Source organism: Perna viridis, chromosome 11 (assembly GCF_037379345.1).
Source record: "Perna viridis isolate PV_CMFRI_1.1 ecotype Kerala chromosome 11, ASM3737934v1, whole genome shotgun sequence".
NCBI classification, from domain to species: domain Eukaryota; kingdom Metazoa; phylum Mollusca; class Bivalvia; order Mytilida; family Mytilidae; genus Perna; species Perna viridis.
Window position 1 is genome coordinate 1,351,723 of NC_142455.1, and position 6,000 is coordinate 1,357,722.

Here is a 6,000-nt window from a genome sequence, read left to right on the forward strand (position 1 = left end):
TACACGTTCTAATAAGATTTATTAGATCGCATTCATCGATTCGTACGCAATTTAATTATAAAACTTCGATCCTGAATCTTAGCACAAAAGAATACCGTAGAATGAATACCTTTGCTTATTTTAATTCTCCAGTACGGAAACTAAATCTCTGGGCGACTTAATTCCCTCAAGAAAATACATAGCTTTGCACAAACTTACTGATTGAACATTTGCATTATTCAGCTAATTGTTTATTGCTGTTTTGATTGCCTTGAAAGGATAACTTGTAAATTGATGAATGAATTTGAATAAAGTCAGAGAAATATTGAACGGGACCGGCAATGCCATGTTATTATACAGGATTTGCATTTCAAAAACAAGTTACTATGGTGGCACACAACAAAGAAAACGAATCTACAAAGAAACTTCAAGTTTCATACAGAAGCTACATTTGTACGCCCCAATTAATTTTTTTTAATGACTTCCGTTTTAAGACCAACAGAAAAACTACTCGATGGCCAAGGGAGAGAACCACGAAAGTATATTCCCCAACAATCTCCGTTGCAAATACTTGGAGATCTAATTGAACTTTTGACCACACGAGATAAAGGTCACGATGATGCTCGTTGATGAGAAAATGGGATAAAAATTATTATCCATGCTATGATCTGTGTGGACAAGGGTTCTAATTCAGGGGTAGATTCAGAGATTTGAAAAAGGGTCCAGAATAAAGTGGTTTCCAAACTTTTTGTCCAAATTCTGCTTGTAATGAATTTAATCACATTTTCCAGCGAAAAAAGGGGGTGTCGACCCCCGCACAACACTCCTCCTGCGTCTATCGTTGAAGTTAGTTACTGTTTGCAATTAATATTGTTGTGCGTGTTTGGCTATGAAATATAGAAAAATATAAAAGGGGTTCAGGTCAAGAAATTAATTTCTAAAATGGGAAGTCCTGGTTATTATTTGCATTTGCACAAATTTAACTATGTTACCCAGCCAAAAGGGTTTTTCTTACCCGGAACACGCCTTTCAGGATACGTCACTAGACCTTGATGGTTAACACTGAGAAAAATTCTTTGGTACACGCGTCCTACTTTATGATCTTTACAGGTTATTTCGGTGATAAAAATTATAAAAATCATATTTCAATATTACAAATATTTAATTTGGGTTTATATATACGTTTTTTTCTACCTATAAATATCATTCGAGGGTGAATTCGGCAGTTTGTTCTCGAATTAATGGACCGATTTATTTCTTCGGTATTTTATCCCAAAAATCCCATCTTGTAGGATCAATCACCATTTTTGTCCAGTTATGACGCCACAATTAGATCTGATTGTACAGTCATGGAAAAAAAAAGGTTCGTTAAAACAACTATTCATGGATAAATAAGGATTGGCGGGCAGAGACGGATCCCAAACGTGTTAAAAGGAGGATGTTCATATCCGAAAAAAATATATAATTTGAATGGGTGGGGTTCCAGGATATCTTTTCTTCAGTTTGTCTGTATTTTACACAAATTAAGTAGATGTTGTAATAAAAGGGAAAGGCCTCCGACCCCAACCTCCCTTCCCACCTACATGTAGATCTATAACTGGGGGAATTAAAGGGGTAAATTATCTGTATACATATATTGAATTTTGACTGTTTCGTGCTTCGTGGATTTTAGTATTTATTGTTAAAATCTTGTATAAAGAGCTGAGTACGACTCACAGTTTATTGTTGATATCTTTACAATTCAAGATTACTGAGGCAAATTATGTTTATATAAGTGCACGTAAAACGAGCGTTCGTAGCAATAGAAGCTTTAGAAATGGAGTTCACGTTCCTGATATTGTTTTCATGTTTGGTCTTAGTTTCTGGATTACATTCTTTTTATTTCCGCTAGAATCTTGGTTCCCTTGATTACTCTTTCTCTATAATCCATTGCAAAAGTATTCTTGTATTTTCTGACCTAATTTCTTGACCTTTCAATAGTTTCAAAGATTAAATAAAATCTCATCTTTTAAAAGGTACGTAGTCTGACGATCAGAAATGTGTTTAGGCCATAACAGAAAAATTCCTAGATTCTCATCCAGTTTTATTCATTCTTTTAGGGTGGACGAGCGAAATTTATTTTTTTTTTATTTTTCATCAATGTCGTTTTGACATAAATTGGTCTAAATTGGGCAAAAATATCAAAATATAATATTTTGGGGAGCGTTAAAAAATCAGCCTGGGAGGTAATTATAATCTAGGATTTTTTTTTCGGCTTTTCGTGATAATAACACTGTACATTAATGAGGCTAGTGCTGTACGACCACCTTTTTTCAAGAAAATACATTTTTAATAATTTCCGTATATTCCATTTGAGGGTATTGCTGCGAAGATCACAGTACAACATTCTGAATAAATCAAATTTTAAGGACAAATCAAAATACAAAATGTATATCGATAGACCCAGCTGTCTGGTAAGGGCATATATATGTGACAACGGTAACATTAATAATTCTTTTTTTTTTAGCCCCTGGAACGGGATGGAACTACACGAATCGTCTGTACTGTGCTAAGTTTTACAAATATATAGCTAAAGTCCCGACTTCAAAAGTGTTAATTCGATATCAGAAAGTCGTTAATCGTTGTGGAGTGGTAATATCTCCACCTTCTTTAGTCTTAACGCAGCCATATTTTATCCTGTTTTTGCAGAGTTACCTCCCGTAAGAGCAGGTGTAATTTCGAAGTCTCTCTAATCGATGTTCGGATTCGGGTGCAGAAAAAGAAGTAAATCGAATGAAAATGGAATCCCCAGCAGACAACACAACGGTGTTTCTAAAATTTACAGGGTGTTTTATGTTGTTGGTAGGTTACATAAGGATGATTTTCATTTGTATCCCGGCTAAAGAAAATTTATGGCAGGGTCAGTAGAACGAGAAATTCCCTTTTGACTTTCGAGATTTTCTAAAGTATCGTCGATATCGGATGGAACACCTTACGTGTTCCGAATAGACACCTGCTCCAAAGGGAGGTAAATGTTGACAAAATGTTGGTGGCAAATCGGGAATACTTCATAGGACGATTTCCTTACAATGCACCTGCCATAAAAATTTTGAGCCTGGTTTGCTCACTTATTCTTTTTTTTTTCTTTTCCTTTTCTTTTTTATATAGTTATATTCTATTTACCCTTATCTACAGTCAGAAGATGTTCGTCGTCATTTGACTTTTTATTTTATTTTGAAGAAGAGTTGTCGTTCTTTTACCGTGAATTTTATTACTTTTGTTGTCGCAGCCTTTCAGAGTTTACGTGTGTGTGTGTGTGTGCAATGATTGAAGAGCTTTTGGTGATCTCTGTAAGTATTTACAACATTAACATGTATTTTATAAAGGTTATACGATGGTGCATTTGTTGCCTTCATCGTATCTGTTCCTTTCTCTGTGTCCTAGTTTTGTCCCAAAATCATGAGTATCACGTCCCCCGTTTTTTTTTCACGATTACCTTGCTTTAACTTCTTTCATAGCGCTTGATATATTGTTTATCTTTTTATTTATTTATTTATTTATTAGAAAACGGGAAAGGCTGAGAGGTTCGATAGGGCTCTCTGCCAACAAAAAAAAGCACAGATTTATTGTATGGCCATATATTAATACAATGTAGTGCTACTAGTCCGATTTTTATTACATGTACATTAATAAGTGTATTCGGCATGTACAACCTGCAAACAGACGCAAGTTTTTATGTGAAATCATATTTAAAATGTTGTCTGGAATGAAGAAATGGTATTCATTTTTAAGTATCGACAATTTAAGGTATTTTATGAAATGCATACGCAATTTCATCAATTTTAAATGGAGATAACTTAACCCCCCCCTATAATCCATTGCAAAAGTATTCTTGTATTTTCTGACCTAATTTCTTGACCTTTCAATAGTTTCAAAGATTAAATAAAATCTCATCTTTTAAAAGGTACGTAGTCTGACGATCAGAAATGTGTTTAGGCCATAACAGAAAAATTCCTAGATTCTCATCCAGTTTTATTCATTCTTTTAGGGTGGACGAGCGAAATTTATTTTTTTTTTATTTTTCATCAATGTCGTTTTGACATAAATTGGTCTAAATTGGGCAAAATTATCAAAATATAATATTTTGGGGAGCGTTAAAAAATCAGCCTGGGAGGTAATTATAATCTAGGATTTTTTTTTCGGCTTTTCGTGATAATAACACTGTACATTAATGAGGCTAGTGCTGTACGACCACCTTTTTTCAAGAAAATACATTTTTAATAATTTCCGTATATTCCATTTGAGGGTATTGCTGCGAAGATCACAGTACAACATTCTGAATAAATCAAATTTTAAGGACAAATCAAAATACAAAATGTATATCGATAGACCCAGCTGTCTGGTAAGGGCATATATATGTGACAACGGTAACATTAATAATTCTTTTTTTTTTAGCCCCTGGAACGGGATGGAACTACACGAATCGTCTGTACTGTGCTAAGTTTTACAAATATATAGCTAAAGTCCCGACTTCAAAAGTGTTAATTCGATATCAGAAAGTCGTTAATCGTTGTGGAGTGGTAATATCTCCACCTTCTTTAGTCTTAACGCAGCCATATTTTATCCTGTTTTTGCAGAGTTACCTCCCGTAAGAGCAGGTGTAATTTCGAAGTCTCTCTAATCGATGTTCGGATTCGGGTGCAGAAAAAGAAGTAAATCGAATGAAAATGGAATCCCCAGCAGACAACACAACGGTGTTTCTAAAATTTACAGGGTGTTTTATGTTGTTGGTAGGTTACGTAAGGATGATTTTCATTTGTATCCCGGCTAAAGAAAATTTATGGCAGGGTCAGTAGAACGAGAAATTCCCTTTTGACTTTCGAGATTTTCTAAAGTATCGTCGATATCGGATGGAAAACCTTACGTGTTCCGAATAGACACCTGCTCCAAAGGGAGGTAAATGTTGACAAAATGTTGGTCCGCAAGTCGGGAATACTTCATAGGACGATTTCCTTAGAATGCACCTGCCATAAGAATTTTGAGCCTGGTTTGCTCAATTATTCTTTTTTTCCTTCCCTTTTCTTTTCTATATAATTATATGTCTATTTACCCTTATCTACAGTCAGAGGATGTTCGTCGTCGTTATTCGACTTTTTATTTTATTTTGAAGAAGAGTTGTCGTTCTTTTACCGTGAATTTTATTACTTTTGTTGTCGCAGCCTTTCAGAGTTTATGTGTGTGTGTGTGTGTGTGTGTGTGTGTGTGTGTGTGTGTGTGTGCAATGATTGAAGAGCTTTTGGTGATCTCTGTATTTACAACATTGAAATGTATTTGATAAAGGTTATACGATGGTGCATTTGTTGCCTTCATCGTATCTGTTCCTTTCTCTGTGTCCTAGTTTTGTCCCAAAATCATGAGTATCACGTCCCCCGTTTATTTTCACGATTACCTTGCTTTAACTTCTTTCATAGCGCTTGATATATTGTTTATCTTTTTATTTATTTTTTTTTTAGAAAACGGGAAAGGCTGAGAGGTTCGATAGGGCTGTCTGACAACAAAAAAAAAGCACAGATTTATTGTATGGCCATATATTAATACAATGTAGTGCTACTAGTCCGATTTTTCTTACATGTACATTAATAAGTGTATTCGGCATGTACAACCTGCAAACAGACGCAAGTTTTTATGTGAAATCATATTTAAAATGTTATCTTGAATGAAGAAATGGTATTCATTTTTAAGTATCGACAATTTAAGGTATTTTATGAAATGCATACGCAATTTCATCAATTTTAAATGGAGATAACTTAACCCCCCCCCCTCTCCATTTGGCAAGCGAACAATAAGAAAGTGCGGGAAAATGCCGATATCTTAAAAAAACAAAACAAAAATGCAAAACAATGATATTTAACAAAAAAACAAAACAAAACAAGAACAACGGACTACGTTGGTTTTATATAAAAGACGAGTGAATTTAACATTTGTGCACAAGCTTGATCAGGCTGATTGTTCGCTAGCTTTGTCGGGCTTATTGTTTGCCAG